Source organism: Protomyctophum bolini (assembly GCF_963924005.1).
Source record: "Protomyctophum bolini genome assembly, chromosome: 5".
In the NCBI taxonomy this organism is placed as follows: Eukaryota; Metazoa; Chordata; class Actinopteri; order Myctophiformes; family Myctophidae; genus Protomyctophum; species Protomyctophum bolini.
In genome coordinates, this window is record NC_137866.1 from 45,309,769 (window position 1) to 45,322,890 (window position 13,122).

General features: G+C 42.0%; 1 protein-coding gene across 1 annotated transcript in view; it reads left to right on the plus strand.

The window, feature by feature from the left end:
- opn7b (opsin 7, group member b) overlaps positions 1-13,122 on the plus strand; it is an 80,957-nt gene that overhangs the window by 41,845 nt on the left and 25,990 nt on the right. The window contains exon 2 of the mRNA XM_080764921.1: positions 3,637-3,721. The gene's annotated coding sequence lies outside the window, so the exon portion shown is untranslated. The remainder of the gene's footprint in view (positions 1-3,636; positions 3,722-13,122) is intronic.

The window sequence follows — 13,122 nt, forward strand, 5'->3', positions numbered from 1 at the left end:
TTGGAATGGGGGGTCAGATCAACATACATTATGGAATGAATTCTGTACTGGCCATATATGGAGCGTGTCTTGAGTGTACAGGGTTTGATGATGTGAGAACCAACTGAATACAGAAAGCATGTGTCAAACAAACAGAGCTAATCTACAGAGTGCAAATCACTTATCGCTTAAGCCGATTGTGAAATACATCTGTACAAATGCAAACATGAAACAACATAAAATAACCTGCCATCATAAACTCATTACTCACAGACAATGCTTTTAGCCCAAGAGAAGACACAAGCAGCAGTGGCCTACACTGGAGCTGAAGACATTTGACTGACTGCAGGCAGCACAGCTGAAAATATATGCGGTACCTAATTGCAAGCACAAGGCAAACAAAAAAAATAGGAAAACATGGGATACCACAGGGTGGTGCTGTTTCACAGAATAATTAAACATGACCACTACACTGTGGGGGCAGAACAATGGTGACAAAGTGATAGTCTACGACTCTACGCCGATTGATGACTGATTTACCGACAGTTCATTGTTAAAGACATTCACTTTGAGGAACCTCAGTGCGGTCGACAAGGTCCAAGGCCAGTGACACCTGTTAAAAATCACACTAAATATATCAAAGACGAATGACTCTGGCCCAAGGCCTGGTGCCACGGAGAGGTATACGTATCCAGGTGATCTATATATAATATCGAGGTGGGGTGTGTGATCTATGGAATGGAGAGCGGAATGAAATGGATTGATGATCATGTACACTACCCTTAAAGACAAACGTGGAAGAGGTTGAACAGATGGATCATGGACGAATAATGTTGAAGGGATGGGAGCAGCGAGGGTGATTAACAACGTGTTGTATGTAAATGAATGCTTTATTTCAGAGTGCCGCTTTTTCCACTTTCCACCAGCAGCACCTGCTTTTCTTTCTTACCGGTCATATGTAAATGTTGGGATGTGTGTGTGTGTGTGTGTGTGTGTGTGTGTGTGTGTGTGTGTGTGTGTGTGTGTGTGTTGTATCTATTTTATATGTACTTCATTGCATAATGTTCTTTTCATGTATTGAAAGTCACTTAATTTAAATATGTTTTATATAGGTTATTATTTTTTACGTCGTCTAAAAACAAGAGTACGCCATCAAGGCCTGCCAAAATATTGGCAAACTGTTGATTTTGTGGACTAAAATATTATGATATTTAGTCAACTAAAACTAGACTAAAACTTTTCAGACGTCTAAAACTAAATCAAAAATTGCTTTCAGAATTAACACTGATCCAGATCCACTGACACCATGATACAAACGTACGTTAATTTCTTCAGTGTCTGGTAACACCATAATACAAACATATGTCCATGTCTTCAGTGTCTGGTAACACCATAATACAAACATATGCCCATGTCTTCAGTGTCTGGTAACACCATAATACAAACATATGCCCATGTCTTCAGTGTCTGGTAACACCATAATACAAACATATGTCCATGTCTTCAGTGTCTGGTTACATCATAATACAAACGTACGTTAATTTCTTCAGTGTCTGGTTACACCATAATACAAACATATGTCCATGTCTTCAGTGTCTGGTTACACCATAATACAAACGTACGTTAATTTCTTCAGTGTCTGGTAACACCATAATACAAACATATGTCCATGTCTTCAGTGTCTGGTTACACCATAATACAAACATTATGTCCATGTCTTCAGTGTCTGGTTACACCATCATTACGAAGGCAAGAACGTACCTTCATCATTGGCCACAACACAATGTCAGAGAAGGCGAGCGGTGCCACCGCCGCCGGTGACGTCAGACTTTTAGTTACACAAGTTTCTACAAGGCTGCGATGGGGGGGGGATTAGGAAAGATTAATGGGCTTAAGGGAAACAACGAGACCAGAAAGAAGAGAGAGGCTGTGGGCTGGTATGCTGCCTGGGAATGGATGAAGAGAAAGAGATGGATCAGATTTAGGGGGGGGGGGGGAGGGGAGAGCAGACCCTGGAGAGTAGGTGTGGTGATGGGGGAGAATCCATACGGCAGCTTGGGTAGAAGCAGGCGAAGATCAAGTGAAGGCATACAGCATGGGATTGGATCCCGTTAGGATTTCATTTCTCTCGTCGGTATACTATTCTCCAGGGGAAATGACGATAATCACATTCCCGTGTGTTAATGTCCTCTTTACATAACCGCGCTCGGTCGTATATTGGCTCACAGTAATTGTGTCTAATCCATGGGTCTTCAACAGGGTGTATGGGAACACTATAGGGGTCCTCTGGGTTACTACAAGGGGGCCGTGGAAAATAGACCATCTACAAGCTCACAGCGTGTTGTGAGCATGAATCCAACATATTAATAGAAAACTTACTTACTTATGCCTGACACCCTTTCCAGGGTATAGGCCGTCGACAAGGGCCCTCCAGAGTTCTCGGTCACTGGCGTTCTTTTCTATCTGCGACCAGGTGCCTCCCAGCCTCTTGGTGTCTGCCTGGAGATTAATAGAAAAGATGATATATAAAGTTATAAAACACTGATGATAGTACTGTCAGCAAAGCATGTAAAGCTATATGGGGCGGCAGTGGATCAGCGGTAGAGTGGCCGTTAGAGCGGTCGGATCTTAGAGTATATATGAATTAGAGAAGGCACCCAGAGGAAACACTGAGGGGAAATGGACATAGTGGCCGAATTTGATATTGCAGCCTGGCCCCAAACACATGAACGCGCTGGTCCGTTGACTATCATTGTGCACGTTCACGGCGGCAGCACGCTTGTGCGCGTTCAACGGCAGTGGGTTCATGTGTTTGGGGCCACTCACTATTGCAATCCATCCCAGAATGCACTCTGTTCCTACCCGGAAGAAGGAGTGGAATCGCCTCATGCGCTTTTGAGCAACTTAATGCAAGTGGATGGAAGGAGAACTCGGATGTCATCTCTATTCATATACCGGTATACTCTAAGGGTCGGATGGGAACCCTGAGGTTCCCAGTTCGATCCCAGGCTCCCCCAGAGTTAGTGTCAAAGTGTCCTTGAGCAAGACTCTGAACCCTAATTGGTCCTGTTGTGCAGGTTGGTGCCTTGCATGGTTTCCTCCACAATCTGTGTATTAATCTGTGGTTGAATTGGTGAATGTAATGCACAATCTATAACGCTTTGGATGAAAAGCGCTATATAAATGCAACATGTGCCATTTACTGTATATGAAATCTACTGAACATTTTAACCTGCAACACAATTATATACAATATGTAGTGGATTGGGTACCTACTTTCTCAACTAAAGGGTTCTTGGCCTGAAAAATGCTGAAGTCCCCAACCTTTCTCATCTCTCCATTAATAATTAAAAAGTTAATAAAGTTGACATAAGGGAAAACATAGGTTTTCTGCCTGACAGCAACAATATAGAAATTCTATATTGGGAATAACCCCTTGAAATGAATCATCTCGTTTTCAATACATCATCATCATTTTTCGACCGCGGTCGAGATCATGGATTCCACAATACAATTTCAATACATAGTTTGTCCCCATACACACCCACCCATGTGTGTATTAGACACCCATTTCACAGTTGGCAAACAATATGCTGAGCTATATGAAATAAATTGAGAAGCACTGCTTTAATTAAATGTCATTGTGTTTGTTCTCAGGTGTAACGGCAGCGTGGGAAGGAAGGAAGGCACAGGACACAGAGAGAGGACGACAGAACAGAGAGGGAGAGAAAGAGAATGAGAGGTTTATTATTATTTTATATTCATCTTTTCAATTTGCTTCCATTTCCCTTCATTTCCATTTCCTCTTGAGTTGTGGTACCTGCTGTACATGGTTCCGTTCATAACATAAACATGTGTGTTCTCTGCATGCTACACTGAACTGGGTAGAATTTAGGCCCCGAAGGGCTGTCCACAGAACAAATTTTTTTTGGCTCGATTTTTATATATTTTTTGTCAATTCTGTGTCAATCATCTAATGTGATCCTGGGCTCTACACACCCTCCACCAACCTAGTCCCCATATATGGGGGACAAGGGGAGAGCAACGGACTTGAACTCATGCTTCCTTCATGCCTGAGTGTCCCCAAGTTGCTCCTTTACACCCGACAGGGGGGAGTTTCCCTGGTTGGACGTAGCGCGTGGGAGGAACACGTTATTCCAACCAGTTCCTTTCCCCTCCATCAGGAGCGTTTTTCTTGGGAAACACTCTGGGCGTCCTCAAGCCGAGATGGGTTTAACGTTTGGGGAGAGCAGTTCCTCGTGTTGTGTTTGACCGTGCCGACGAACCTTGAGGCATCTTGGTCAGTGCAGCAGTGCCGTGCTAATCTCTACATCAGGGGTGGGCAACTTTGACGATGGAGAGGGCCCACTATATTTCCACACCCACTCCAGAGGGCCACATTGCTGTCGTAGCAGAAAATAGCAGATCTACAAGCTCAAAACACATCACATTGCGATGCCTTTTCAACTTGTAGATCTGCAATTTTTTTGCTATATTCAAATTGAAATCTTTAATTATTTTTTGCTATTTTTGAGTTATGTAATTTCAGCAATTAAAGTAATTAAAGGGGGTCATGTTTGCAAGTTGTGGAATTGTAACAGCTGAAACCAATATTATATCAGTATTCTGACATTAACCTGAGGGCCACATTAAGTGAAGGCCGCATGTGGTCCCCACCAGTTGCCCACCCCTGCTCTACATGATATCCCAGATGGGCTCTGTCACTCAAAAAAATTGCTTTTGGTGAACATGGCTTTATGCACCAGGAAACAAATCGGACCTCCTCCTTACTTCCTTCACAGGTACTAATGAAGGCTCTGTTCCATTGTGGGGAAAAAGAGTCAGGGTGCTCATACTGCACATGTTGGTTCACTGGAAAGTGGGTCTGGACTCTGGTTCCTTGAGGGCCGAGGGGGGTTCCAAATTTGTACACTGAGTTATGGGGTCCTTGTTTGAGAACCACTGTGCTACACAAAATGGAACAGTGCCTTCATGTGTAGTAAGAGTAAGACCTGTGATGGATCGGAAGAAGCCACATTTCTTTCCAATATGGATACTAGAGCCTATAGTAGATACAAACTCATAATTATATTAATTTAACCATCCATAAGCACTTTAAAACACCCTACTGTATACTGCATTTGTATGTGTGTACTGTATTGTTTTCATAATGGGGATGGAAATTAGCTCCAAGCTAAATCGGGCATATTTCGTTGTCCCTGTCCAAATAAACTAAACTAACGCCAAAGTAAATTGAACCGGGTCTCCCAGGGGTCTATATTTGGTGACCTCCTATTTTGCCTCTACACAGAATCTCACAACCTCACAATGTGTCGCAACGCACCGAATGTTCGCTTTGCCCAGAATAGGGACACTAAAGGGGTGTGCCTGCATGAGTAGACTATGTCTGTCACCATTATGACATTTTAACTATTTAATTATAATATGTATATATATATACACAGTATATATATATATATATATAGTATAAAAGCTTGTAGATCTGCTATGTAGTCTATAGGACCTGGCTAAGATAGTATGTATATGCACTTCATTTAGGAGATAATATCTCAGCTGTTTTTGGCAAATGACCCCAGGGAAGAACTTGGGAACTGTGAGAAATTCTATCCCGAAAATGACCACGCCCTTTTTAAAACAACCGCCACTTCAAACATGGCTGATATCTTCTAAACCGTTACGGAGCTACAGATGTTCTTAGGTGCTAAATGTTCAGAATACCGGGTGGCAACTGCCAACTATTCCAATTAGCCTACAATTTGCCATTGACAGCCCATACATCCAAAGTTCCAAACAGAAAAGTCAAATTGTATTAAACAATGTCAAACTCACCAACATTGCATCTGTATCTGCAAAGTGTTTGTTTTGTTGAAATCCACTGTAGACATGTTATGAGCTACTTTCTGTCAAGAAATTCCTTGCAGATGATTGTTGGAGTTTGGAAGTGCTTGTTTGGATATCACTCAATAGACCTTTTTGGAATTTGCACATAATGCAGGAGGCAGCAGGACGTTGCTTTACTGAAAGCGAGCGCTTCCTTCTATACTCTGTAGCCCTGACATCTGTAGCCCTTTCTCCTCTGTGAATGGGAGGGTTGGAACAGGAGTGGGAGGCATCCTTGATGATGCTGAGGGCCTTAGACTGGCAGCGATGTTTGTGGATGGACTCAATCAGTGGTAATGAGGAGCCTTGTGGGTGTATTGGATTTTTCACACTATCACTAAACACTGGTGAAATTCACCCGGACACCTGCCTGTTGGAAAAATCAGGGATGTGGGCAGGGAAACAAACCTACCTTCTATGTCACTGAGCATCATGAAGGCACTGAAAGACCCACCCACCTCAGACATCAGCAACATTATGAAAATTGCAAAAAATATAATCGCCCGGGTGAAAAATCCCCCATGTTTAGTGTTCTATGGGTTAATCTAATCATCTGACGATCAATAGCATGCTGAGCTGTGATTTGGGTATAGCAGACAGTGTCAGCTGAGCTGTGTGGGTCGCTGTATGCTTGCGGCAGTTAATTTTATGCCGTGCGCCACACGGACATTTTAACATGAGATACGCCTCCAGTCCGAGACACTTGAGGCTATTAAAATTAGCAGATGAGGTCTTCTGAAGTTTAACGATCAATAACTCATTCACGTTTTGTTAGGTCTGTTTAGTAGCTTTTGAGTCCGCTGACTACCAGGAAGTGCAGGCACAGTCAGAACGTCATTGAACCCAGTGGCGTCAGGCAATATTAAAAGAGCACTTCTGTCTATTAAGGTCGATATTCTAGGAAGAATGCACTCTTTGATTTGTAACCTTCAAGATAACGTTTTAGTGCCATACTTTAGTTTATTATCTAACATCGTCACTGTCGGGTGGAAATCTTGTTTTTCCAAAACCCCCTTTTGAAACCTTCAAATTAAATAGTGAAAATAGCAAATCTAACAAAAGCTTAAATAGATCAGCTATTTTCACTACTTTTGTGTGACATTCTTGTATGATGAAGTAGGACCTACATTTACGAAAATACATCAAACACGTTATAAAATAACTTAATAATAAATTAATAATTAATGGAGATACAAGGTTTCTTCCCGATATGCAGCCTATAGAGGGGCATTCACACAGAATGATAGTTATAACTATATCGTTCAACACACAATATTTTTATAGTTGGTGTGAACTCCAACTTGACTTATAGATATATTTTTGAGCGGTGCCTCCGCTCCATTACGTAGCTATGTGTGTCTGTATGTGTGTCCGTATGTGTGTCTGTATGTGTGTCTGTATACATGTGTGTCCCTGGGTTCCTTGTGTCGGAGAGGAGAGGAATAATTGTTTCTGTTGAAAAAGTAAACTAGAAAAGCCCCTAGGCGTATAGGCAGAGGCTCTATCACCGCAGGGTGCCACTTTACAGCCTATCTGCCTATAGTTACCCTTCATTGGCTCCAGGCTAGCGCTGTGAGGGAGCTAAGAAACTTTTTAGTGGCTGTCATACAGGTGAATGGATGAATTTAGCCTAATCATTATAAATGATGGCCGAGTTAAGCCTCCCTCTGTCTGTCATACTAATGGCACTGGCGCTTACTCAAGCGCGCGCACACCCACACACACACACACACACACCCCCACACACACACACGTTTGCAACTCTTCCTCCTCCTCTATCATTATGCATGATATAAGGGATATGAAGGGCTTCACTGTTATGACACCTCCTGGACATTACATTACACAAGTATGTCACAGGGATTTAGCCCCAATCCAACTCTTGATGCTGAGTGCCAAGCAGTTGTTTACAAAGTACAAAGTTTTGAAATGTTTTTTTTTTTTACCATTTTTTTAAATAAGGCTTAAGTTGGTGGTTAATTGATTCATAACATATCTTTTGCAAGATTGGATTCTGGCCGAGGGTCTCTTGTCTTCCTATAAATGTAGTGCAGTCAAAAAGCACAATATTTGTCTGTGAAATAAAATGAAAAGTCATGAGCGCTCAAGTTGAAGCAGAGCTACAGTCAATCAAAAATACATGTACGTTGTTACTGTCCACTATTCCAGCTATATTTAACCCATTCTGACCGGGAACCCATTTTGGTGTTAGCATCATGTTATGCTTTAGCTCTTGAAAAATAGCAGATCTACAAGCTCATAGCGCGCCACCGAGTGGCGCGCTACGAGCTTGTAGGTCTGCTATTTTTGAAAAATCGAAGAACGACTGACATTTTTTAGAATCTGATCTCAGGTCAGAATGGGTTAATCAGACCAGTGTGTGTCCAGTGGAAACCTCGTGTGAATCTGATCTCAGGTCAGAATGGGTTAATAGAGCTGCCGTGAGGTCAGGTGGACATAGCCAGTCATCTTCACATTCATTATTGAGTGTGAGGCAATATAATAATGACTGACAGTCATTTATGTAGCGCATATCATTCGTTTAGGCAGGTCACAATTGGTCAAGCTGATCAGTGATTAACCCATCTGCGCCAAGCACCCCCCCCTAATAAGCTCCTTGACTCCCGTCAAGACCATCCCTGTCAGGTGATATTGTCGCTCATGCCGGGTGGAAACCTATATGTTTCTCCCCAATTTAGTTGATTCCTCTCTATTCACATTTCTGTGTTGTCTGTATATCAGTATAGAGCGCCGCAGTCCCCGCCCCCTTTCAGAAAAGCGAGTGGCCCAGGAAGTGGAAACCCCATGCATTCTCCCATCGGCACTTTTAATATAATTTATTTAAAGACGGTTACACCGCGGACAAAGCCAATTCGGATCGTGACGAATCATGACAATGAACACAATATTTTGGGACGATCAAATCATTAGAAAGAAGAAAAGAAAGTCAGGAGACAACACTATTTGTTTTATTTTTCGTCTTATAAATTATTTGAATGGCCCAAAATATTGTGTTCATTGTCATGATTCGTCACGATCCGAATTGGCTTTGTCCGTGGCGTAACCGTCTTTAAATAAATTATATTAAAAGTGCCGATGGGAGAATGCATGGGGCTTCCACTTCCTGGGCCACTCGCTTTTCTGAAAGGGGGCGGGACTGCGGCGCTCTATACAGCCCATCTATGGTCCTATGGTACAGAGTAAAGAGCATGCAACGGCTCAGAGTGGCTTATAATGATGCCTTGAGGTTACTCCTACGTGTTCCTATAGGTGGCACAGTGCCAGTCAGTTGTTTACCTCTGTTGGTTTGCCCACATGCGATGCGTTATTAAGAAAACTCATGTACAAATGTATGCAACGCCCTGGAGGTGTCTAGTAACAGCATCATAGAGGCACTAACGAACCCTGTGTGAAGAGCTGTTACCGGGTCACGTCCAGGCTGCGCAAACACTGGCTCAGCAGCCTGCTGCTGATTAGATAGGTCAGTGCTTGAATATGTATACTACTGTGACTATACTGCACTTTGAATTGTATTAGCTGCTCGCTTTTATCCTTTTTCCATGTTGTTTGTCTTTTTTGGTTTTTTGTACGTTGATCTTATGTGATATGGACTATTGTCTGAAATAAAGATTATATATATATATATATCAGTGAGGAGCCCTCACCGGGAGGACGTAGAGCCTTGGTCGTATCACCATACGAGGTTTGCAGCATTCGTCTGTATGGAGCGGCCTGTTAACCACTTGAACCCCAATCTGGGCATCAAACCAAATCGTTTTAACCTCTGGGGGCAAAGCTTGTTTAAATGTCTGAACAACAGGACATCACGCATGGCTTGTATTGCATTGCTTTAAATTCACATTCCCAGCCTGCTTCCTGCTACTGTATAGGGCCACTATACGCTTCTTCACAACTGTCTTTTACAGTACAAGGCCTCCATTTGTTTACTCTATGCTCACAAAATGTCTGTATACAGTATCTGACATATATCGTCTGTCGGGTGGAAACCTCACATGTCCAAAACTGTTACTTTTCAGGATTCAACCAAAAGAAACTGCAAGATGTACAATGACCTAATGTGTGATTCTGACCTACTACTTTTCTTTTTGTTCGTGCATATACTCTCCATCATGTTGTAGTATTCCGTGAGAAGAGACACAGATGTAGAGAGAGCAAAGGGAAAATGATAAAAACAGGCTAAATATAACAAGTAATAATATATACAGCTATAGACTTGTATATAGGCTTGTGCATGTGGGGTCTTCCATATCCAAAACCACTCTCAAAGAGCACTTACTACAATTCGAAACTAGCCCCAGAAAAAAGTCAAAGCCTACCCCAGTAATAACTCAAAGCCTAACCCTCCCTGAACTGTTTACTGTACACAGAGTCGATATGTACGCTTTTTGATGAATGGAGTACAAAGGGCCCCAATGGAAACAAGCCATACTAGGCTTTCTTGGGTTTAAAATCCTCTTAGCAGACCTTGTACTGAACTGAACTGTACAGTTGTTGTTTTTTGCAAACTTCTAAAAGAAGGATTTAATCATTAATTTCAACAGGGAGACCAATCACAGAGAATACTATGAACCCATTCAATCCGGGAAAAGCATCAGTGTTATTCTAGTTTACATTGGTTCTCATCAGTGGTGGGGGGAAAGTACTGCATGTAGGATCAAAATGTACTACAGTACTTGTTGGCTATATTTAAAAGTTTAAATAGGGTGAAGTGTTAATGGAACACAACCACCTTAATTGTGTATCTTCCTGCACTATACCTGCATCGAGTGATCTTGGTACATAGAATTTGATCTATTGAAGATTCTGACCTTCAAATGTACATCATTTTTGTTTTGATTGTATTGCTGTATTGTTGTTGTATTGTTCTTTCTGCTTTGGCAATGTAAACGTATGTTTTCTCATGCCAATAAAGCCCTTTGAATTGAATTGAATTAATGTACGTTTTGTAATAATAATCTAAATCTACAAAGTAACTAGTAACATAAGTTATATAATCATTGTGGTGGAGTAAAAGGTATCAGAACAAATAAACGCGGTAGGATCGCACACCAATAGTGAGGATGGGCTGCCCATCCGGGAGATTGTGGAGTAAAAGGTACAATATTTGTCGTGGAGTACAAGTAAAACTTTGACAATTGGAAATACTCCAGTAAAGTACCTCAAAATTGTACTCAAGTACAGTATTTAACTAAATGTACATAGTTACTTTACACCACTTGTTCTCATGGGGTCTGGGGGGGATATTATGAGAAAACGGTTAGGATTTACAAGACGTTTTTAGAATGGGCCTCAGGTCTTAATGGGTTCAGAGCCTCTTTCCTCTGCTCCTCTGAAGTTAATCTCTAAGCGTCCGTGGTCTTCTGGCTCCAGGTGATTAAACCCTCTATTCGAGGGCTCTTTTCAACAGGGGGCCCGGGACCCCTAGGGGTCCTCACAGCGTCTTGTAGATCGTAAATTTTCGGCAAATAGACCAAGTACAGAGCCAAAGGTCAAGTTTAATATTCTTTGGCTATTAAATGTTCCCACCCGGATAAGGGGGGTGGGGTGCTGGTTACACACATCATCAAGCCAATAGAGCGTCGCAGTCCCTCCCCCTTTCAGAACGGCGAGTGGCCAAAATCATGACAATGAACACAATATTTTGGGCCGATCAAATAATTTATAAGAAGAAAAACAAAACAAATAGTCTTGTCTCCTGCCTTTATTTTCTTCTTTCTAATGATTTGATCGGCCCAAAATATTGTGTTCATTGTCAAGATTTGTCACGATCCGAGTTGGCTTTGTCCGCGGCGTAACCGTCTTTAAATAAATACTTTCAGAAACGGCTATGGGAAAAATGCATTGCTTTTCATTTCCTGGGCCACTCGCCGTTCTGAAAGGGGGAGGGACTGCGACGCTCTATAGCATCCGTTTTCTCAGGCGGCGAACATTTGGTGAAAATAGCTGATCTCTGTTGGGGTATACTTTGTAGCCACTGAACCTTATGAATATGTATTTCAATGATTCACTCATAGCTCTGACAGGTCATAAACTACACATCATAATTCATGTTTAGTACGGTATTGACATGTGTTCCCCTCTAGCCTGATCACTACAGGAAACATAGTTAATGTTTCAAGCTCAAGACTTTCAATCGACTTTCTCCGCTTCGTCTCTAGTTTTCCCCAGGTATGAAGAGGATAGTTCTTTTACAAATGGAAAAAATTGAATTAAGGTTTCTATTTGAGAACATCCAACATCTACCTTTCTATCCAAAAGGGTTCAAATAACAAAATAGCAAAAGCAGCAGGTGTATAAGTTCAAAACGTGTCGCTTTTGTGCCACATTTTGAGCTTGTGGATCCTCTACTTTTGATATTTTTGTGTGATGCTGTCGCAAATCGGCCCTATTGTTTCCACCAGTTTTGAGCAGAAGCATTGCAATTCAACATTTGTCAGCCTTCTGATTGGTCCCTGACTAACTAACCAGCAGGCTCTTGTGCCTTGTTTATGTTGAATTTGCTAAAAACAAACATGATATGCCCAGTCACCATGCTGCACCTGTGAAGTTTCTTTTTACTGACACCGAGTTTAAAATAAGAAATTGAATTCACAGAATATCAACATAAAGCAACTGAAAAACTTGTTATTTCAATGGTAGTGGATGGAGAGAGAGGATTTTTTTTGTCCAACCACGGGCGGGACTTGACAAAGGGAATGGTTATAGAGAGTCCCTATAGGTGCCAGACTGGCCAGCAATGTGTCCAATATGACTGGACATTTGGACAAAGTGTCCTTTTCACAGAGAAAATGCAATCATCAATGGCAGTTACAGTTTCAGGCCCATTTCTTTTTTATATGATTTCTTAACTTGCCATGGACCAGGTCAGAGAAACGCACGCGCGCACGCACACACACACACGCACACGCACACACACACACACACACACACACACACACACACACACACAGGGCAAAAGCCTGATCTCTGGTGGATGAAAAGAAAGAGTTTGCAGCTCTTCTGCCTTCGTATCTAATATAGACTGTTCTCTCATTCTTTATACAAGACAAGTGTGATAATGTTGCTGATGATGAACGACTCACCAGAGGAGGAATGAATATAGTACATGGTAAACTAAAACACAAATCCAGCCAGTTGTGCACGTTTAGAAAGCAGAGGCTAGGAGGAGACAGTGTGTTGTAATTAACCACTATACTGTAGGCACCATTCATCACATGTACC